Source organism: Mercenaria mercenaria, chromosome 3 (assembly GCF_021730395.1).
Source record: "Mercenaria mercenaria strain notata chromosome 3, MADL_Memer_1, whole genome shotgun sequence".
Lineage (NCBI taxonomy): Eukaryota > Metazoa > Mollusca > Bivalvia > Venerida > Veneridae > Mercenaria > Mercenaria mercenaria.
Window position 1 is genome coordinate 14929855 of NC_069363.1, and position 24697 is coordinate 14954551.

The following is a 24697-nucleotide window of genomic DNA, read 5'->3' on the forward strand; positions in this document are numbered from 1 at the left end:
GACACATGATATTATTTTGCTGTCGTCCCTGGTTATTACAACATCTAATGTATGCCTAGGAAAGTAGGCCATTCTTCCTCTAGAAACACACTAGTATTTAAACCGTTTTGTTTTGTTAGTGGTGGTCTATATATCACTGCCACTCGTGCAGAAAAATCCATTGATGCTCAAATTACAATCCATGTATTCAAATTGTTTAAAATCTTTGTCACGACTAGATGCAACAACACGAAGAGTAAATGCAGACTTATGTATGAGAGCCACACCCCCTCCACGGCTGCCGATGCACCGTGCCACACTTTTAATTGAATATCCATTCGGTACAAGTTCGCCAATACACGTTTTATCCATGGTAGTTCCGAGCCAAGTCTCAGTGAGTGCTACCAAATCAAAATTATTTGAAACTATGAGATCACACAGAGAAACTGTCTTATTTTTGACAGATCATGGGTTGAAACTGCATACACGAATTTTCTTCTCACTTCTTCCTAACTTCTTTCTAATTGATATATCTCAACACGTATATCGTCATTACAATGACACATCACTAAATTAATTGTTAATATTTTCGTGATAATTAATTGGTTCATTTTGAATAAATAACAAACGTGTATCAACCTGTTTCTGAATTATTAGAACACATTTCATATGTATTGAATAAAATCAGTTATTTAACTGATAAGCAAAATAACCATATTTGGATATATAAAACTCGTTTTAAAATAGAAATACAAGATAAATGTAAAAAATGATTGAGAGAATGACTTTTAATTATCAGTTCAATAATATATCAAAAGTATAATTCGCTGCGAGCAGGGTTCGAACCTGCGCGGGCAATGCCCATTGGATTTCAAGTCCAACGCCTTAACCACTCGGCCATCACAGCTATATGAATACATATATATGTGTGAATAAATATGACTCAAATATCATCTGACAAATATGTGATAACAAAGAATAGATAAATAGGGCAAAATATAAGAACACGTGATAAACACAATAATGCATGTACAATATCAGTAAAAACAAAATGATGAAAAATTCATTATTTACCAGAAGTGCAATAAAGATATTTTGTAAGCAAGGTTTATATGTGCCGACAAAACGTACCAAACTTTATACCTCTAAATATCTTTTTTTTTTTGCCATCAGAAACTTTACAAGAAAGAAAAAGATGTATAAAAAATCACGTATGAGACATATCATCCTATTAAAAAGATCGCTGCGAGCAGGATTTGAACCTGCGCGGGCAATGCCCATTGGATTTCGAGTCCAACGCCTTAACCACTCGGCCATCACAGCAACACATTCAACGTTAAACCTAAATATTAAGCATCCACAGTTAGCAGATAAAAATATCTGATGGTTTGATTGTTTTAATATAGATAACTTTTATGCTCTAAAATATAGTGTAAGTATAATTGTTACTGAATGGGTAAATCACTTAAGGCAAGTATATTTAAATAACTACTGCAACTACTATAACTACTGAAAATATAATTCTCTGAATAACTTCTATTTATGGTAAGTGTGCATTATAAAGTGCAAAATATTACAGTGAAATCGAAAGGCCCAGTCTTCCAATCTGACTAAAGTACTTGATCTTCTAAAGGAGGCGTAGCGTTAATTGGAGATGTACCAATCTTCCTACTAGTCGTTGATATATCACTATCATAGTAAAAATGAAAGCCCCCAGTGAGGATCGAACTCACGACCCCTGGTTTACAAGACCAGTGCTCTAACCACTGAGCTATGGAGGCTATACAAGTTGTAGTTTACACTGTGAGCAATTGAATAGTTTAGACAAATACTAGTATTTCGTTTGAATATTTCTTATCATTTCAATTGACGAAATAGTTAGAATGCATTAGTTTGTTATTGAAATTTTCACTCGTGTAATTTGTGTACTATCGAAAAAGTAAAGTTAAATACTCATTTACACCTTTTGAAGCTTACGACCATGTACACTTATCAATAATATTTCTGATAAACATACAGACGAGATCAATACCTACGACAAACATTCACTTTAACTGTGTTATAATTACTACTGTGTCTTATTGAACTGGTAAAACATTAAAACTAAACTGCTCTTATATTTGTCTTCTGTTCTGTTCTGTGCTGTTTCATATGGCTCTAAATGATGATTGCTTTGTTACTACACATTGCATTTCACTTCATGCTTATATGTTTCGTTATGTTGTCATTCTATAAAACAAATTGTACGAAGATGTATATATTCTACATATTTTGGCTTTTCGGTATCATTCTGTGTAAAAGAGATCCTTCTGGCGGGGATAAATTTGTGTTGAATCCGGTCTTGATTGTTACTAGGCAATCGATAACCTGGTCTTCAAATCTATGAATTAATTTAGTGGTACAGGTTAATCTGTAGATATAATATTATGTAAGTGTGAAACTATTATTTGACTTACTAACTTTATAACAGTGTTTTAAAGCTTTTCTGCTTGATCATCAATAAGCAAAATCTAATGTCTCCAGAAAGGATTACGATATAATTTCAATGATTTTTGGAGCAGTTCTCATTTAATAGCCATATATTTTATTTTCCGAAAGAAAATGCTGGTTTCAAAATAATTTAGGACATAAGTTTTGAAATGTATCACCTTTGATAGATTATTAACCCGTTACATAAGTAAACGCAATCGAGTGCGTTCTGTCCCTTTTATCGATTTTCAGTAACACACACACTAGATCTTTTCGATAAGCTAGTTATACCAATTTTAAGCAATGGTTGTGAGGTATGGGGTTTTAAAGAATCAAAGAAGTTAGAAAATATTCATTTGCAGTTTTGCAAACATCTATTAGGTATACGGTTACAAACACAATATTCGTTTATATATGGAGAGTTAGGAAGAGAACCTTTAATAATCCATAGACTGTATCAGATAATAAAATTTTGGCTTAAAATATTGAAGTCGGAAAGAAACCGATATATTAGAAAAGTTTATGACATGTGGATATCAGATGGAACTCAAACCAAATAATAATTGTTGGGCAAAATCAGTCAAATCATTATTAGAGCAATTAGGATTTCATTATGTTTGGTTAAATTAAAGAGTAGGAAATGAAACTTTAATTTAAAATTAGCTTCGAACAAAGAGCTTGACCTTTGACATACTGATCTCAAAATCAATAGGGATAATTGGCTGGTCATGACCAATCCCCTATAAAGTTTCGTTATCCTAGGCCAAAGCGTAATCATGTTATCATCCAGAAACAGTTTAACTTCTGGGTCACTTTGACCTTGATCGTTGACCTACTGACCACAACATCAATAGGGGCCATGTGCTGGTCATGACCAACCTCCCTAATACTTTTCATGATCCTAAGCCCAAGCGTTTTTCAGTTATACGGAAACTGTTTAACTGTTACGGGTCACTGTGACCTTGACCTTTGACATACTGACCTCAAAATCAGTGGGGGTCATTTCCTAGTCATGACCAACCTTCCTATAAACTTTAATAATCCTAGGCCTAAGCGTTCATGAGTTATAATTTGGAAACCATTTAACTGTTCTCAGTTACTGTCACTCTGACCTTTGACCTACTGACCTCAACATCAATAGGGTCATCTTCTGGTCATGACCAACCTCCCTTATAACTTACATGATCCTAGGCCTAAGCGTTCTTTAGTTAACCGGAAACTGTTAAACTGTTACGGGTCACTTTGACCTTGACCTTTGACATACTGATTTCAAAATCAATAGGGTCATTTGCTGGTCAAGACCAACCTCCCTATAACATTTCGTGATCTTAAGCCCAAGATACGCATGCTATCATCCAGAAACGGTTTAACTGTTCTGGGTCACTTTGACCTTGACCTTTGACATACTGACCTCAAAATCAATAGGGGTCATCTGCTGGTCATGACCAACCTTCTACAAACTTTCATAATCATAGGCTCAATCGTTCGTTAGTTATAATCCGGAAACCGTTAAAATGTTCCGAATCACTTGTCCTTGACCTTTGACCTACTAATCTCAAAATCAATAGACGTCATCTGCTGGTCATGAATGTTATCTCTATCAACTTTCATGATCCCAGGCCAAAGCGTTCTTGGCTTATCATCCGGAAACCGATTGGTGTACATGCCGACCGACATACAGACCGTCCGACCGACCGACATCTGCAAAACAATATACCCCTCCTTCGAAGGGGCATAATTATATAATGTTTTTACTCAGTAAAAGCTATATGTGATATTTTTTCACTGGTTTTATCAGATATCTTTCACTTTAATGTTGCAATAATTCACAAAATCATATAATGAAATATAATGTTTTTCTTTTCAATTTTGTGGAATTTCATTTACAAGAAGTGTTGTCTTTACATTGTAAATAATTATAAATAAAGTATTAAAGAATAGATATTTTATATAGTTCAAAAGCCAGTACTTAAATTTTCATAATCAATTTGATTTAAATCGTCTGTTATACTGCTCAAATGCTGATGTTACGATGTTCAGTGCTGAATTTATCTCTAGATTTTACAACCCAATAAAGGCAAGTGACTCGTGGCGCAAAGGTAGCGCCTCTGACTCCAGATCAGTAGACTGTGTGCTCGAACCACGTCAAGTCATATTTTTAATCAGTATTTTCATCTATAGATAGCAAATGCTACACACAGGCAACATAAAGCTTTTGAGGGTTGAAAGTTTCAGCATATAAAAAATGTTAAGGTTTGCTTCAGACCTTTATGGACGGATATTAACAACTGTGTCTCCCCAAGCATGAAATGGAAATGTCCGCACGTATCAAAACCTTACTTAAAGTATTTGACATTTTTGTAACTTTTGGAAACAAAGGTTCATTTGAAAAGATTTGAATGCCCTGACAAATTCCTATCCTCTTTTTTATCTGGCACTTTCCTTCAAAAATTAAAAATAAAGCAACTACAGAACTATCTCCCTAGTTTAAAAAAGATAGAGGCACTTACATGTATTGCAATTACAAAGTAATAAAAATGTGCAATTACTGCATGTCTACTTTTGTATTTTTAATAGAACGAGAAGAAAGTTTTCAAATTTAACATTTTGTTTGATTTAGCATTAACTATTGCAATGCTTAGTATTAAACCAACTAATCGCCACTAAAACATTTCTTTTTCAAAATTGGTAGTAATTCAGTTTTGTGCGAATAACATGTGTTTCTTTATACTAACTCTTAAAGTTTATTCACAGCACTTTAGAAAATAGCATTAATGTTAACTAGTCTCGCTTGTGTACTAGCGGTACGAAAAAAACGATTTATCAAAGGCACTGATCCCCAGATCGTACGACAACTAAAAAAGAGAAAATTATTAGATATCAAAAAATAGTTGAGGGCTTTAAAACTTAATAACTAACAGATTTTTTATATGTATTGTATAAAAATTAGATGTTTTTACTAATTTTCAATTCCAAATTGAAAAACGTTTGTAGAAAATTGCCTTAATTATAAAACTTTATATAGTACATATTCCTACGTGGTGTATTGGTCAAGGGGCAGGAAAACTTTTATTGCCTCGGCGGACCGTGTTCGATTCTCGACTTTAGAGTGTTGTTTTTTTATTATTATTATTCATGATTTTTTAGATAGCTTAGAAATAAAACTCATATTCTAATGTTCAAAATATGACCAAACTTCATCTTTAAAGAAAGAGCATTTTAGCCAAACTATGAACGCCAGTACTTTTGACATATCTCGTACAGATGTGTGTGTTGCAACCACAAAGTTGTCACTTGGTTATTAAGGTTACAGTTTGTTGGAAACACTTTCGTTGATAAAAGTATTACATTGGCATTAACGGTCACTCACTTTGATCATAAAATAATTTACATGGTTATCTAAAGCACTTGCATCATTCATTTATTACTTATTTACTTTAATGATTTCAAACATTATAAAATAGAAAAAGTGGAAACTCCACAGGTCGCTCAACACAACAAAAACGAAAATGTTGCAGGCTCGGTTTGATTGAGCCTGTTCACGGACTGTAGTTAAAATGCATGCTACCGTCCATGCCCTCTAGCCCCGGGTTGAGCAGAACTTAACATTTACACATGCTAAAAGTACAAAAAACAATTTAGAGACATCCGCAGATGTGTTCATACGGCGGTGCACATGGAACCTTCAATGCTACACTAGCGTGTAATTCCATGAAAAGCGGCGTATGGTCCCCAGTTAAAATAAAGGGTTTGCCCTAAACGAGAAAACAATGAGCAGAACTAAACAAACTGAAATTTAGAAAGGGGATCTGAGGTTATGGAGCCTGCATATCACAGGAACTGCCAAAAGACAAAATTAAAAAGCAGGCACCATATCCAAGGGGTGATTATACAATACCCAAAGCTATGAAAGTGGGAGTATTGGAACCACCCAGGCCGAAATGTTCATGCTGAGAAACTAAACAGTACCAGTAACACGACATAAAAGTCGTGCTGAACGATCTGAGAAGATCGAAATATAACAGCCCTGATTGAATGTATGGGGAGACATTTTACGGCCGCCACACGGCACAAACAACGCTGCTGTGATAATAAAATAGAAAAAGTGGAAACTCCACAAGATAGAACATATTTCTAAACGGTAATGATGAACTTTGAGTGAATGCTTTAAATTTCAGGTCAAGCCGTCACATTAAAATGAATTTTCAGTTTATAGTTATTATCACTAGATTTCATCCGCAATTCTTAAGAAGAATTATTCAATTTGTAAATTTCTGTCATTTTCATAAATTCACGTTTTGCTGAGCTGTGAAACATTGATGAAAAAGTGAAGAAAAAATGTGATATAGGTCATCCTAGTGACTTGCCTTACATTGAGTGTTCTTTACAATACCGATTTATTAAGTTTATGACAATGTATACAGTATCAAAATTTGGGACTGGTCTTATACATTTCGAAATGTACACATTGCTATTTTAGGTAACAGATATCTTTTGGAAGAATCAGCAGTGTCCAAACCAAGTCAGTACAGCCGTTCATACCGTTCGTATGTTTGATAAATAAGGTCTTAATGACTGTTTACTAAGCAACCCATGGTCTGGTCTTTTAATCTATCAGACTGAGTTTACGTGCTAGAAGATGAAGGACAGAAGTGCATTATTGGATATTAACAAAATCGAAAGATATTATCTTCACTATTTCAAGACTTACGATGATTTTAAATAACTCATCGAAAGCATTTAGAAACGTGACACGTGACGTTATGAACGTCATGAAAGCAGTACGGCGTCGCCGTGCATGATCTCTATTCTTCATGTTATTTATGCGACAAAACATGCGTGCCAATAATTGACCATCATATATTTAAGGATGTGCGGGCATTTTGTCAGGATATCCGCCAATTTGAAAAATGTTTCTTTGAATAGATCTCTCTACCAAAAATTATGCCGAAATGTTAAATCTATAATGTACCACTTAATCTGTTATTTACCTTATTTGTGAACGGCATTGGCCTTAATCTGATGTAAGATGCGCAATGGGGTAGGGGTCGGTAATTTCAAATATCTCATTTAAGTTGATTAGGTTTGGTTCAATCAGTTCAATAATATAACAAAAACATACGTCGCTGCGAGCAGGGTTTGAACCTGCGCTGGCAATGCCCATTGGAATTCAAGTCCAATGCCTTAACCACTCGGCCATAATGTATACATATACACGTGTGTATCAATATGACTCAAATCAAATATCATCTGATAGATACGTAATAACAGGAAAAAGATAAGTAGATCAAAATATAAAAATACGTGATAAACACAAAAGTGCATGTACAATATCAGTAAAAACAATATTATGAGAAAATCATTATTTACCAGAAGCGCAAAAAAGATATTTGTAATCAGGGTTCATGTGTGCCGACAAAACGTACCAACCTTTAGACATTTGAACATCATTCTTTGCCATCAGAAACTTTACAAGAAAGAAAAAGGGATTGGGATGTATCAAATATCACGTATGACAAAAATTGGATCGCAGCAGGTCATGTAAGATTTATCATCTTATTAAAAAGATCGCTGCGAACAGGGTTCGAACCTGCGCGGGCAATGCCCATTGGATTTCGAGTCCAACGCCTTAACCACTCGGCCAAAAATGGGGGATAAAGGACTCTACAGGTGGGGGAAAGAAAGGGGGATAAGAGGGGAAAAGAGGGGCAAGAGGGAAAAGTAAAATAAAATCACCATAAAACTTTCTAGATCTTTAATATTTAGACATATGTATATAGACCCAATATATGTTACTTCCCTCTGTAGCAATAACAAGAAATATCTTTCAAAAAGCTCGCCGGCGAATTGCAATAATACAAGACGTTTATAAGGGGTTCATACATTTGTGTTTTTCTATCACTTATCTATCATTTTGCAAATAGCAAAATTCAACAACACTAAAATGCATACTAAAACAATGTAAACAACTATCTTTTATTTTTTCACAAAAGTGTTTCGTAGAGCTCTTAAAACAGACGGTTTGGTCGAAAAAGGGGAATTTTGAATTCCTAATAGTTCTCACAGAGGTATGGTGACTAATATGTGCCATTTCCCATTTTCAAAATATAACAACAACTAAAATATAACTGAAATAAATGGTAAAAGTTTAGCAGTGTTAAGTCCAAAAAGTACAGAATATTCATTGAAAAGTAACTAATCCTTATTAATAATTCTTTCTTTCCATTGCTCAAGTGTTTCTCCTGACGAGGGACACTACCATCTTCCTTTTAACTGAGTGTGGCCAGTTTGTTTGGATTTGTACTTGCCACATTTTGTGCATTGATAATGGTAATTGTCCCCCATATAGCGGCGTTTCTTTGGTGGCTCACCGCGTTCATGGTTGATAAGCCCATCCACCATACTGAGAATTAGGACCCATCCATCCTCCATACTGACCTGGTGCACCAGTCCATCCATAAGACTGACCTGGTGCACCAGTCCAACCCCAACCGCTACTTTGACCAGGGGCACCACCCGTCGCTGAATCATATGGGTCTTGTGCACCCGTGAATGAGATTGCCTGATTCGCTCCTTCTGTAGAAGCTGCAAGTGATGGGGCAGTGGCCGTAGCAGTAACAGTTGTTTTCTGCGTCTAAAAGGCACCTCACCTTCTCTATTTGGCTGCTCTTCAAATTCCATTGTCCTGTGACCATTAGTCGATTGTTCAGTTTGTCGCTCCTTTGATTTCAGTAAAGGTTCCTTTGCAACAGATACCTGGGGTAGAAGTGCAACTCCCTGAAGCAACGAATCTCTGTCTGCTTTCTTCTGCTTACTGTTTAGCCTGAAAGACAAAATCGTTATCACACAAGAGGGCCATGATGGCCCAATATCGCTCACCTGAGTACCACTCCAGCCCTGCACAGCAGCCAAACAAATCCCTATGGCAGGATCAATTTTGACACCAGGGCTCATGTTATGAATAAATTTGGTCAAATTATGTCAAATATCTAAGCTTTAGGCTTTTCGTTTTGGTTGCCATGGCCACATTAGTTCTGCATAGGACTGACTTTGTAACAATTTGGTACATGCAATGAACATACCTGTAAAGTTATGTAAAAAATTACCAAGTGGTTTAGTAGGAGATATTTAAATAATTTGATTACGAAACAACGGACAACGACGCACGTCATACGGTCACAAAAGCTCACCCTGAGCACAAAGTGATCAGGTGAGCTAAATTGTTATCAAAAACATTAGTTGTTTAAAAAAATAACTCTCTTCACAACCTTACAAGCGGAAGGAATGACTGAAACTTCATATGACTTTAGACATAAGCAAATAACGTTATCTTATATGGCAATGCTGATGAAATATGCATACACGCATGCACGCACGCACGCACGCACGCGCGCATGTAATGTGATTCTACGCAAGCAATGTTTATATGCAGGAAATTTGATCTAAAAGTAAGGCTGAACTATTATAACTTACCATGCAGACACGGTCGTTGTGTTTATTGTTACTAAGACCAGATTTGTATCATTCTGAACCTGCCTACTATATTGCAGCAGCTGTTGGATATGGCTGTAGACTTTAACTATGGAATGTGGAATTGGCAAGGTCTTTCCACTGTTGTCTTTTGGCCTATTTCTGGCTTGCTCGAATTCTTTACTGAGACGCAAACAAACACACTCTGATATTCTATTGGAGTCTGGCTTCTGGGCTGCTTGGCCGTGTACCATAAAAAGTCTGCATAAAACACAAAATAACCGCATACATGTATGTAGTGTAATTTATCAAATATAAATGTCCCATGGCTTTAGAAAATCTTATACAACTTTGGATAACGTTAGGGGTTCGAGAAAATTGCGAATCGTTCCTGACAAGACTAAAGTTAACTACTGCCATTTCCAGGGTAATGTTTAGGGAAGTTTCAACACACCAATGCACATCAATTTATAGTCTTACTTATTTCATGGTAAATTTTCTTTTGTATTTGTGCAAACTTCCCCGAGGTCTAACTTTAATTCTAGTCTTACGTTTATTAACGACAATAAAACGTTAAGAATAATCAATTCTGATAATCATATTCGTACCTGCTCTGCTGAGCCAAGTGGTATACTGCTGTCACTATCACTTCCATCTGATGGAAGAGGTATATCTTCTGTAGAGATAGAGGATCGAGATGCTGTTTGTTCCACTTGTGTTTGACTGATTGAAATTAGTTCTTTTGCTGGTCGACTGACTGGCCGTGTTGAATGACTTTGTTCTTTTGGTGGCGGACATACTGTTGGTACAACAATTATTGGCACTTGTTGTTCAGTTGTTGTAACAGTTGAAATTGAAACTGGTGTGATTGTAATTGATTGCTCTGATGGTGGAGTTTCTTGATGAATTTTTTTGTAGTCCTTCTGTTGTAGTTGTGGACACAGGTATTAAGCCTTTAAATTTGAATGTTGGCTCAATATCGATAACTTCGCAGATAGTGACATCTAGAAGTTCATCCTCGGTATTTTCTTCAATCCGAACTGGTAAAACAGCCCCTATCTCCTCCTCTATCTCTGCAGAAAGTTCACCCTTTCCAGACTGCGAGAGCAAATATTCTACCGCTATACGTTCACCTGGAATTTTAGTCATCCCAAAATCATTTTATATCAACAGTACCTATAAATTATACTTTAAATAGATAGAATAAATGACAATGTGACCTCATAGGTGCATTTAAGATATAAAACAGGCTTCATTTTCATAAAAAATAAGCACATTTTTAAAAAGTTAAAGTAATAATAATATGTGTTTGTGAAACAGTTCCGGTAGCAACTCATTCAGAAGTTCACAAATTAAAAACTATGGTACAAACTCATCATTATGTCTTGTTAAAAGAAATGCATGTAAGAACATGAAAGGTATAAGTGTTACTGTTTATTGTGACCTTGTGTCAGAATGTGGATCAATTGTGAGTTTCATGTAAATAACTGAAATACAAACTGAAACATTTGTCACAAGGGGTGCACTTCTGCCATTATATAAATGTATACTGTTACCTTTCAAAAGTAACGTGCAAGCATAATGTTGAGAGCAGACGGGCTTCATGTTATGAAGTAATTGTATTTTATATTAATATACTGCATTTTAATTACTGAATACTAATAGATCGTAATCATTGGTATAATACTTAAAGCAAAGATTATTTCATTTTTATTATTACCAGTATGTACGCCAGGCAATCCCAACACTCTCGAACTAAGTCGGTTAATGTTTGACATAGTTTGTATGTCAAACATAGTTGTCTGCAATGTTCTCGACAAATCGACGGCTTCACGGGCCCGACTGATGTTCCACCGTGAACATCCTTCCAACATGTACATCTGTGTATGCATAGCGTTGGATCTCCAGCCTACAAGTTAATACAGAGGGCATCATTAAATGTGTTGTCATATAGGTTCGTATTTTACAATTATGTAGACCGTATTCTCATTCACATTCATTAAAATTACTATTGTTAAATTTTAATATGTACAGATTGAATGACTGCTATAAGAAAAGTATCACTATTAAAATGATCTTTGGGGACGATATTAGCGTTTGAAACCATTAACTTGTACTTTGATCATATCCGTGAACTTAAACTATGCGACAGTTTTAGCCACGTTCACAACGACAATAGGTTGGAACCCTGCTGAAGTTGAACTGCATTTCTAGAATTTAAACACTTATTAATGTATATCGTACGTATTGTTACATAAAGTGCGATTCAGTTAATTAGATTATATGAATCGAGGAATAGTACTACCTGGTATAAAACTGCACTGGTGACGATGAAAGCTTTCTAACGAAGGTGATCCCTTTGCACATCGGAGAACATCAAGCTCCTGGCCACCCTTTTGGACTGTGTTTACCTTTAGAGATATCTTGAATGCAGGGCAAGTGCTTTTGTTGTGTTTCCCACACTTGCTTCATGCTGTCAGCATTTACAAGACGGACACCAGATGAGTCTGTCAGATCCCACATCGCATAAAGGAGCTGGTCAATCAGAGTTCTTGTCTTTTGAACACCTCGGGTCTTTCGTCTGCAATGCCTGGCAAGTTCAGCGGTTGTTATATGTGCAGATATTTGCTCTTCCGAGGGTACACGGCCAAATTTATCTTTTAGTTCACCCTTCTTTGCCCCCTTAGCATGCTGATGTCACCCTTGTCCCACTCGAAGATGCAGCTCGACAACTTTGAGCAGAAGGTCCCGTAGAGTGGATGGTGTTCTGTCGTAAGGCCTCTTGTGAATCTACGCATAAAATGGTAGGTATCGAGCCGAACTTCAGACTCCCAAGGCTGGAACCATCTTAAGACAGGGGCTACTCCTGAATCGCTGCAACAATCTCTATCAACGTATATTACCAGAGGTTCCGATTCATCGGCGTCTCTGTATCGCTTCACTAAGCCTTGGCATAACTCCATTAAGCCAGCACCCTCTCCAGTAGTTAATACACAATTCAACACTTCACCGATTTCATTTGAAACATTTGTCATCCATGCCGCGGTACCTTCAATCCCTCCGGTCAGTTTCTTTGTAACCTACAATAATCAAGAGGGTCACAGTAGTCTTTTATTGCACACGTGATCGTCATAGAACCTCGCAGTAAGTTCGGGTAGTATGTCATATATTGAAGAGTTACGTTAAATAAACAAACTTGGTAGTAAACACTGTCTGTCGGCTATCGTATGCTACGGAGCAGAACGGTCTGAGTAATGATAGAAAAGGACCTTCTAAGGACCATTTTGGTAAAGTATAGTTGAAATTGATCCAGTGGTCTTCACAAGAACCATTCAACATCCATCAATCCTAACAGCTCCAAAGACAAAATAGCTAACAACATGGATATACATCGCAATATGTTGGTTCATGTTTATTTCAAGTTTCATGAAAATTCTACCTGCAAGTTATTGAGAAATGACTGCGGACGGACGGACGGACGGACGGACGCACGCACGCACGCACGCACGCATGGACAACGCCATTTCAATACCCACTCCCGAGGTAAGCGGCGGGCATAAAACAGGTTTATGTCCATCAAACTGTAGTTTGTGCTTATTTTTCTTTACAAATGGCACGTATGTTGAGTACTTATATTCAGTATACCGGTATTTATTGGAGGTTTGCGTATTTGTCATTCCTGTTAATCCACGGTAAAAGTAAATGTTGCTAAACAAGGACAGTCACATAGTGTCTTTTTGTTCATGCTCATAACTTTATCGCACCGATACAAGATATACTGACAACAGCTACGAGCACGGAAACATATCATGACACAAATAATTGAATAACAGCATACCTTTTTAGTAGAATCTACCTTGAGGATTTTTCCATACGTTGAAGTGATGGATCCTCTCATCTCAGACGCATGCAGTAGAACTTCGTTTGCATGCACAGTTTCGAACCATTGAGCCAGTGGAAGTGGTCTGTACGAGGGAGGTGGTTTATAACTTATACTGTTCCCGGTCAGCCTGCATCACAATAGCGAAATTACTAACATCAAAGTGACAAACAGCCTTTTATTCTTATTGCTTATAAAACATCTATCCAAGAACTTTTTCTGTATTCAAATCTTTATGTTTTTAACCATTTAACAACTGCAATAAAACTGACTGCTTGAAAGCTAAATGCTTCTTATGCTGTAACAACGATGGAAAAAACATAATTCATATAAACCACTGACCCGTAGGTAAGGCAGAAATGCGGATTCGAAAGCCGCAGGTTCGAATCCAGTCCTCAACGAAAGTTGTCGGTGTGAATAACATTTCAAATTTGAAAATGGTTCATATAAGATGATGACAGAATGTGCAAAAACAACATATGTTTAATAATTTTGAAATAAACCAACCTGCATCCCTTTTGATGAAGTTCACATGCTGACATGTACTGAATGGCACGTCTTCCCCAGTCTTCGCTATGGATCTCTTCGACCGCCTGTTTTAGATAACTGGAACTGTTTCCAAGTGTCCTTGGTTTCATAAAGCTTACACACTTTCTATCTAGAGCAAGTCTGGTTGTTAAAATGGCTGGAAAAACGTTTCGATGACCACTATCTAGCTGCGTCAGCATGTCTGAACTCCATGGACACTGCGGCATTTTACACTTGCTACATCGCAGGTATTCTCCAATCAGATAGTATCTGCTGTCAATGTCTATCACCTCTCTTGCCTTTGGATATATTCCCCCGTGGACAAGTTTGATTTTACAGGTAGGACATTTCAGTGGAATACCCCACATACGCATGGGAGCCCATACAAACAGTCTTTGTCTAAAGTAACTGTATGTGTCAGGCGGTTGAAGTGCCGACCACTTTGGTTCTGGTGGTAGGTAGCAGTTCTGTTCAAACGTGGCTTTCAATTTCCCTGCACTGTCATATATACATTGTGCTATCCACTTCAGATCTCCTTTTGTAAAACATTCTTAAACTGTTTTGGAAGAAAACTCTCCCAGGAAACAGGCTGTGGTCTGGTTATATCTAATGGTGATGTGACTGTTAGCGGAGGTAAAACATCCTGGAAGTTTGTAATAGGCAAACTTGTTCCAATCCCAGGAGAGTCACATTTTGGAACGTTCACGGACTTTGAAACTATTGGTAATGGAGGAGACATGATTGGTACGGCTTCTGTAATGACTGTTGAAGTGGCTGAAGAAATTAAAGGTAAATGCACATGAGTTGCCTCTATATGTTGAAATAGAGCAAATTCTCCTCGGAATTTCTTTCCGCAAGTATCACATGAGACTTCAGCGTGATAATTCAACAAATGCTGAGTGAATTCGTCAACTGTTACCCATCTGTTACATTGGCTGCACTTGAGAGGTGTTTTATCGCTATCTTGTTTTACAAGCGGTGCCAACACGGAAGTTGTTGATGCCAACGATTTTGTATCTGCTGTTGACAACGCTACATGTGTTCCAATTGTTGACACAGATACACGAGATCTAGCTGTTGACGTCAAGACGTTAGTTCCAGATGTAAACGACGCTAAACAGGGACCAACTGTTGACGTTAGGGTGCGAGTTCCAGCTGCCAGGAGCTCTACACGAGACCCAACTGTTTTCTGTGCCCCATGAGATCCAGTTGTTGGCGGCGCTACTACACGAGATCAAGCTGTTGACGGCGCTACTACACGAGATCCAGCTGTTGACGGTGTTACTACACGAGATCCAGGTTTTGACGGTGTTACTACACGAGATCCAGGTTTTGATGGCACTAGTTTACGAGGTTCATATGTTATCGTTGTCCCACAAGGTTCAGGTGGTGATGACACTACACCAGATCCAGCTGTTGATGGCGCTACACGTGGTACAGCTGTTGGCGACAAAACGAGAGTTACAGCTGTTAACGGATTTACACAAGGTCCAGCTGATGATACCACTACAGGAATTCCAGATACTGACGCCAATAAGCCAGTGTCAGTTGTTATAGTGTGGACCGCAATTTGAGCTGTTGTGGATGTGGAAGTTGACAAAGTAACCATCGCTTGACTTTAAGTGTTAGTAGTCGCAGCAACTCCCGTTGCACTGTCTAGGTCCTGTAAAATATATACTTCATAAGCTTTAAATAGAAAAGCTTTGGAATGATTTAGAAATCCATATCTGAATGCATATGAAAATGAGTATAACACTGTTGCTTTTTCAAACTATTAATACTTTTTGTAAAACAGGCCTGAACGGTTGCTTGTTTCGGGTATTTAAGATATATCAAGATGTGTTCATGAAATACAGTGCACCCCCACCCCCCGTTATTTAGCAAAATAGACACTAAGCGTGACCTTGATCTTTGCCCTATTGACCTGAAAGTTGCCAGGTCATGTAGAGGTTGTCACGAGAAACCTCCATATCGAATTTAGTAATGGTAGGTGGAAGCGTTTGGATTTTATAAGCAAGGTAAAGTTTTGTGACATTTGTGACAGACAGACAAAAAACAATATACCCGCAATCATTCGATATTGGGGCAAAGAAATTATAATATGCCAGTATTTTTTTATACTAGGAGGATGGCTTTGTTTAACCTTTAGCATACTGAAGTTCATCGTACTAACATTTGCGCACAGCTTGGAACCAGATCGGCTGGGTCAGTTTCCTTCCAAGCTGTTTGCCAGTCAGTCAAATTTTCCTCCAGATTTTGAGCAGACTGGATGCAATTTTAAATTTAAGCAGTTGTCAGTTTGAGCAGACGAAAACATTCCCAGCAGTCAAAGGGTTAAAGAAATGGAAGAACATAATAAAACCATACAAACCACAGCAATACACTCAATGTTAAAACTAAATATAAACCTTCGGTTTGAAAATAAAAATATTTGCTGACTTGATTATTTCAATAGAGATATATTTTATGCCCTAATATAGTGTAATATTAATTGTGTTACTAAATGGGTAAACCACTTATGTCAGGTATCTTTATATAACTAGTGTAACTACTATGATTATTGAAAATATAATACTCTGAATAACCTATATTTGTGGTAAGATTGTACTTTAAATAATGTAAGAAATTACTAGCTGTTGATATATAAATAAAAGCCCCCAGTGAGGATCGAACTCACGACCCCTGGTTTACAAGACCAGTGCTCTAACCACTGAGCTATGGAGGCTATTTGAGTTATATTGGATATATTAGACATTTTTTAAATAATTCTTATTATTTCAATTGACGAAAGAATTAGAATGCATTGGCTTTAGAAAATAAACAAAGGACACTAGCTTGTTACTAGAATTTTCACTCGTGTAATTTGTGTACTATCGAAAAAGTAAAATTAAATACTTTTAACGCTTATTGAAGTTTACGACCATGTACAGTTATCATTAATAATATTTCTGATATATATATACTATATAGACGAGATCAATACCTACGATAAACATTCACTATAGCTGGGTAATACTATGCCCCAGCGATAACTTGATATTTACAACCATGACTATAAATAGATTAAAATGGAACATAGGGAATTCAACATTTTCCTAACATGTTACAATCTAAATATTTCTAGATTTTATACCAGTTACGAATTAGCTCAGTGGTAAAGCATACAGTCCATGTTCAACAGATCCTTTGCCGTGTGGGTTCGAAACTCAGCATCGACATTTATTTATTTTTTTTAATTTTTATTTCACTTTTGCATGAAAATTAAGATTCCTTCATGAGCTCTGGGACAACACGACAGAGAGGTATCTAAAGGCGACATGGCAGATCAGAATAGTTTATTATATAACAAAGATGATATTGATTAATGCAAATAATGAACATACTATTGTGTTATATGAAGACATATATACAAATACAAGTATCTCCACGGGCAGAATGTCGAGCCCACCAGCACCTTTGACCTCTAAGTGTGACCTTGACCTTGGACCTAGGGACCTGCTTCTTACGCATGACACTCCGTCTTATAATGGTGAACATTCATGCCAAGTTACATCAAAATCCTATGTATGAAGGAGAAATGCTCCGGACAGACTTCAATTTGACCTTTGAGATAGGAACATGGGTTTGCACATGACATGCCTTCTCATTGAGTTAAACATTAATGCGAAATATAAACAAGATTGGTCTATGCATGTCAAAGTTATGATCCGGACAAAATCGGACGGACGCACGCACGCACATATACCGAAAGTGGCGACCGTATCAGCTCACCGCAAGCGTGCTCGACACCAAACCATCAAAGAAAGAAACAAAAATACGGAAGTAAAAATGAAAACGAATACGAAAACGAATACTGGAAAAACAACAAAAAATTCTGGGAAAAAAACCTCAGGATTCGAACCCACAAAACGATCTGCTTACACCCAATTATTGTCTGCATTTTACCCAACTGAGCTATGTTGCCATATACTTAGTGGATATTTAAAATGAAAGAAATACTAATATTTGCTTGTCAAGTAATGTGCAAGCATTATGAATGGTTATTTCATCAGTTATCATGACTTAGACTCGTCCTCGCGTTTCGGCGGGAATCACGTTATCATTGGGGATTAGTAATTACTACTGTGTCTTACTGTACAGGTAAGGCAATCAGACTTACCTGCTGTTATATTTGTCTTCTGTTCTGTTTCATTGAGCTCTAAATTGTAATTGCTTTGTAACTACACATTTCACAATGTCTATCACTTCATGCTTATATGTTTCGTTATGTTGTCATTTTATAAAGCAAAATGTACGAACATGTATATATTTTACATATTTTGGCTTTTCGGTATCATTCTGTGTAAAAGAGATCCTTCTGGTGGCGATAAACCTGTTTTCAATTCGGTCTTGATTGTTTGCTAGATAATCGATAATCTGGGCTTTAAATCTATGAGTTAAGGTTTAGAAGTATATCATCAAAACACAGAAATATTTGATAAACGAACAACAGCTTTACCAATATTTTACCTGACCATTACATGTTCTTCCGTACTGTCCCGTGCGACGGATGCTTGTAATATTCTGAAAAAGTTGTCCCACTTTTAAAATGAATGCCTTTTGTAAAGAAATAAAAATAAACAATTGCTGAAAACTGTGTTCCACCTAGTTATGTAAAATTTCAACACTTGTAACATATGTAACAGTTTTTTGAAAATGGTGAGTTTTTAAAGGCGTTTAACTGTCCAGAAGTGTGGCCCCTTTATGCAGTCCTTTTCCGAAATTCAATGTTTATATTAGTATACTGATACTTGTTTCGTAGAGAAATATACATGTTTTACATGCTGTTCAATTTTCATGTTAAACAACTCTTTCTTTCTATGATTTGATGTCATTTGATTATTTTTCTCAAAACATAAGACTTAGCGATAACTGAAGGAATCTGCAGATATATTTTAGTGTTAAACTATTATTGACTTACTAACTTTTAGCAGTGTTTTTTATCTGCCTGGTCATCAATAGGCAAAATCTAATGTCTCCAGAAAGAGTTACAATATAATTTCAGTGATTTTTGGAGCCATTCTCATTTGATAGCCATATATTCCGACAGAAAATGCTAGTTTCAAAGTACAGAAGTTTGACTCTAATTAAGTTGGAATCAGTTTGAAAAGTATCACCTTTAATACATGTATCAGCCCGGTACAAAAGTTACAAAAGTAAATAAGTCGGATGCGTTCTGTCCCCTTTATCATTGTTTGGTAAAATAATAGAGCTATGCTACAAGATACCTAAACATAAAAGTAAATGTGAGATTATATTATCAGCTATAATTTCGTTTAGTCTAATGTGACGTTCTTGCACAAACCGATAACAAAAGACACGATATATAAAATGCAGGTGTGCTGATACAAATATTGATAAAACAAGTCAAATGGTTTATCGCGGCCAGAAATTTGTACAAACCGGACAGAAGTTGCGAAATTGTCATTTGTGCAGGAAAGAAGCGTTTACCATAATGTCCAGTACTGGACAGGTATAATGACCGTGCACGGACACAGCCAATTTTCTCAGAGGGGGTCCGATCCCCTGCCCCCCCCCCCCCCTCCCTGGAAATTTTGAAATTTAGCACTTCATTTTTTGCATTCTGGGACAGTTTTATGGACTAACCTGTTAAATTTGGGAAAATGATAAAATCAAGCTTTCTTGAAGGTAAAATTCTTAGTTTCTTTTAGATAAATAATATGAATTATGTCGGGGTCGTATGTAGAAGCAGCCGCATATACTTTACATGCAGTCCTAATGTTGCCTTTTTCGAAAAACATTTTCTTTCCTTCTTGTCTTCTTTCCTTTTTTAAAGATTTTCCAGAGGGGGTCCGGACCCTCGGTCCACCCCGCCCCCCGCCCCCCCCCCCACCCTCTGGATCCGCGCATGGTGACATATCATGCTTTCTGTTTATGCAGGTAAACTTGTGTTTGGTTAAATTTCAACAGAGCACAATTGTCTGAACAGTGTACAAACTAATTACTGTTTTTTTCAGGCAAGGGTGGAAAAAAAGTGGTAGACAATGAAAGCAGTAACAGTTTTATTAAAAAAAAAAAAAAAATAAACAATGAGACAAACATTTCCAACATCTTTGGACGGTTCAAAAATCCCATGTTAAACATACGATAAAGCCCGAAACGCGTGAAAATGTTCCGAATGTAAATCGGGTGAAGTAGGCGCTCTATGTATAGAGTTAGATTATGCGTCTAGATTGATTAAACTGGACGAGTCTACTTACTTATTACTTGAGGATGAAAAAAACGTGTTTTTTAAATGTTGCTCTTAAACAAGGGTGGCGGCTGAACTACTAAAAGTGCAACAACAGTTAATTCACAACAAATCGTACGTATGTTTTATAATCAGTAGAAGCTAATCGTATTTACGCTTATGAGACCTGTTTCGCCCATAAGTAAAGAATTCACAGGTCCATCATGAAATATTTTCCTCAGCGCGCATATACTTTACCTATTCAATATGATCGCGGCGATCAATAACTATACAACGAAACATATTAGCATGAACGTAAATACTTTGTAGAAGGTGTAGCAACAAAACAATCACAATTTAAAGCTGACCGGAATAGAACAGTAGACAAAGATAAAAGCAGTTTAGTTTCAGTCTATACCGTAAGATAAACAATTTATTTCATTATAACACAGATAAAGCGAATGTTATTCGTATAATATTGATCTCGATATGAACTTTTTCAATAATATCTGAATTAAACAAGTGAATACTTTATCAACACACTATGCCACACAATGAGAGTTCCTTGCAGCTTCATACTTAGGTTAGTGACTAATTTAGTTTAGGAACAAACATTTGGGACGGGTTTTGCATATATCTTATAGATTTCGAATTGTGTACTTTGCTATTTTATACAACAAATAACTTTTAGAAGAATCATCAGTATTAAAACCAAGTCGGTACAGCCGTTCGTTCGTTCCATGATTTTATGTTTGATAAATTAGGTTTTAATGACTGTTTACTAAGCAACCCAAGACCTGGGGCCGTACTCATATAGCATCTTAAGTATAAGTTTTGACTTAAGTTGAAGATTTTACATAATTTTGTGGTGATTTCAGCTTAAGTCTAAGTAAAAACTTAAGTCCTATTCATAAAACTGCTTAAACTTAAGATACGTAAGAAATGACTTAAGTCAGAAAACAAAATAGCGTCGTGAGTACGATTAAAGTGTTGTTTTTTTAGATAAAAGCATTTTAAACATAATTGTGCATGTTGTATCTGTCTGAAATTAATGTTGTTGTTTTTTTTTAATGTTTTCGTCCACAATAAAAGCCAAGAATGACTTATTAAATTGTTTTATGAATAACAAATATACTTAAGTAAAATAAATTTCTTCCTTAAGTAAACTTAAGTAAATAATCAATTTCTTATACTTATACTTAAGATGCTTTATGAATACGGCCTCTGGTCTTTTAATCTGTCAGAATGAGTTTATTTTCTCGAAGATGAAGGACAGAAGCTTATTATTGGATATATTGAACAGTATTTATTTATTTAGCTATTCTACCCACCATGGCGTCGGTGTCGGTATCGGTGTCACACATTCGTTAAAGTTTTTCATGCAAGTACATATGGCTTAGAAACTTATTTTTTCGAGACCAATTACCAACCTCACTAGGTCAAGTTTCATAATTCTGATATGTATTTTGCCAAATGATGCCCCCTTTTGTATTTAGAAAATCCTGGTTAAAGTTTTACATGCAAGTTACTATCTCCAAAATTAATGCAAATATTGAACTGAAACTTCACATGTGTCTTCAGGGTTATAAAACTAGATGATAGCATAAGTCTAATAACTCTGACATGCATATTGGCTAAATTATGTCCCTTTTGAACTTAGAAAATCCCAGTTAAAGTTTTGCATACTAGTACATAATTTAAAACATATAGCTTTGAAACTTACTTTTTTTCTTTTTCTAGGTCAATTACCAATATCACTGGGTCAAGTTCCATACCTCTGACATGTTTTTTGCCCCCTTTGTTTTCTGGTTGAAGTTTTGCGTGCAGTACATATAGCTATTACTTTAAAGGCAAATAGCTTTGAGGCTTATTTTTTCTTTTCTCTGTTTACGTCAATTTACAACCTCACTGGGTCAAGTCCCATAACTCTTAGTTGTATTTTGGGCAAATCATACCCCCTTTTGACCTGAGAAATTCGTGGTTAAAGTTTTGCATGCAAGTTACTGTCTCCTACACTAATGCAAATATTGAATTGAAACTTCCATGTGTCCTCGGGGTTATAAAACTAGTCGATAGCATTAAGTCCCATAACTCTGACATGCATTTTGGCAAAATAATGCCCCTTTTCCTACTTAGAAAATCTGGTTAAAGTTTTGCGTGCAAGGTATTATCTCCAAACTAATACAGATACTGGATTGAAACACTATAGATATTTTAACATTTATGGTAATATTCTTGCTTCTGGGACAACACTTCGAATAGTCGAGCATTGGCTGTCTTACGGACAGCTTTTGTTAATTAACAAAATCGAAAGATGACTTATCCTAAGTTCTCTAAAAAGGGTCACTATTTAATTTTAATGATATTTTGAGCCTTATCTATTTAATGCCTAAATATTTAATTTTTCTAGACAAACTACTAGCGTCAAGATAAAGCACATCAATTTAACTGCAAAATTTAAACCTTGTTCGTACATTTTGAAAACTATCATTGTTGATGCAGGTATGTTAGGTAAAAGCAGCCGAGTGCGTTACCGTTACGTCCTTCGTAAACAGAATTACATTCTACATGCAGACACAAAAGAATAAAAATGAGATTATATCTCGTAGTATGAACATGGCGACAACGGCATCCAAATTTAAATATCTAATACGGGTTGTACATATTCACTGTAAAATTGGGTACTAGAAATAAATCAATAATAAACGTTAAAATTAAATCAGATTTTGTTGTATTTGGCGACATTTAGATAAATGAATTATACATAGTGACATTTATGCTTATGTCATGTATTCATAGTAACACGTAAGACTTGAAATCCCTATAACATTTAATTGGGATATCATATGTTTAATAAAGCACTCCTACTTTTAATGAATTCAAGAAGTTCTTAAACAATGGGTGACTAAAATGCCTATTATAAGATGAAAACGAGTGCAGTGACCAGTGCCTTTTCTGCTCTTATTTGTCTTAGAAATTGATGCTTTTCAAGGTCACAGAGTATGAAAAAACTGTAAAATAAAATGATCGTAAATCCTTAACAGTTTAAAATGAATCTTATGAAAAACAACTTAACCGTGTATTTTTGGTTTCATCACGGGTCTTTATCTATACACCTCTATATTCTAATGCAGCATGGGTGTTTTGGAATTTCGGTTGCCATGACAATACAAATAATATTTATTTGTAAAATATCGTAACATCTGATTTGCCTTAGATAACTGAATAACAATATACTGGTTTCTAGTTTTTGAATGAACATAAGAAAACATCTGATTTGCCTTAGATAACTGAAGAACAATATACTAGTTTCTAGTTTTTGAATGAACATAAGAATAAAATCAATATTTTTTCAGTATTTTACGCTGTTTATCATGCAATAATTATATTATGTTGCTGATACAGGCTTTCTCACAGAACGGCCTATATATATTATTTCTAATTGAAACAAATTTCCTCAAATGCTTCGTCGTATGTATTTGCACGATAAGTATTTTTGATCAACAAACGGCTCAGCTGCCCATCTTTCATAAATGATTAGTACACACTTCATTTGTATCAAATAAAATTCATTGTGATTAACATACAATAAAATATTATTATCATATTTTAATATATAACCTATATAAAGGGTGCCATATCTCGTTTTGAAATAGAAATATAAAAAGAATGGCAGAATGACTTCAAATCAACATCAATTCAATAGCATATCAAAAACATGATTCGCTGCGAGCAGGGTTCGAACCTGCGCGGGCAATGCCCATTGGATTTCAAGTCCAACGCCTTAACCACTCGGCCATCACAGCTGTCTGATTACATACACATGTATGCATAATTATTACTTAAATATTATCTGATAAATATATGATAATATAGTATATGTAAGGCTAAGAAGATAATATAAGATAAGAAATTTGTTTATTAAAGTGACTTGTGTGAGCATATAAACATAATAACATACAATATTTAACAGTTAAACACACCCGGCCCAATGGGCCTATAAGTCACCAATCAATGTAATACAAAGAACATGCGTAATGTCACATGAAATGAGCAGTTTTCTGACACTTTAAAGAGAGATAATTAATAATTTAAATATCACTCCTACTACAACATAGTAATAACAAGCACTTATCACCGTA

General features: G+C 35.9%; 7 non-coding genes across 7 annotated transcripts; all 7 read right to left on the minus strand.

Moving 5' to 3' along the window:
• Positions 1 to 804: 804 nt before the first annotated feature.
• Trnas-uga (transfer RNA serine (anticodon UGA)) lies at positions 805 to 886 on the minus strand. Its single transcript has one exon. It is a non-coding gene; the product is annotated as a tRNA-Ser (tRNA).
• A 334-nt stretch (positions 887 to 1220) lies between these two features.
• Positions 1221 to 1302, minus strand: Trnas-cga (transfer RNA serine (anticodon CGA)). Its single transcript has one exon. It is a non-coding gene; the product is annotated as a tRNA-Ser (tRNA).
• A 385-nt stretch (positions 1303 to 1687) lies between these two features.
• Trnat-ugu (transfer RNA threonine (anticodon UGU)) lies at positions 1688 to 1760 on the minus strand. Its single transcript has one exon. It is a non-coding gene; the product is annotated as a tRNA-Thr (tRNA).
• Positions 1761 to 7566: 5806 nt separating this feature from the next.
• Positions 7567 to 7654, minus strand: Trnas-uga (transfer RNA serine (anticodon UGA)). Its single transcript has one exon. It is a non-coding gene; the product is annotated as a tRNA-Ser (tRNA).
• Positions 7655 to 8019: 365 nt separating this feature from the next.
• On the minus strand, positions 8020 to 8093 carry Trnas-cga (transfer RNA serine (anticodon CGA)). Its single transcript has one exon. It is a non-coding gene; the product is annotated as a tRNA-Ser (tRNA).
• Positions 8094 to 16978: 8885 nt separating this feature from the next.
• On the minus strand, positions 16979 to 17051 carry Trnat-ugu (transfer RNA threonine (anticodon UGU)). The gene has a single exon. It is a non-coding gene; the product is annotated as a tRNA-Thr (tRNA).
• Positions 17052 to 24279: 7228 nt separating this feature from the next.
• Positions 24280 to 24361, minus strand: Trnas-uga (transfer RNA serine (anticodon UGA)). Its single transcript has one exon. It is a non-coding gene; the product is annotated as a tRNA-Ser (tRNA).
• Between the last annotated feature and the right edge of the window lie 336 nt (positions 24362 to 24697).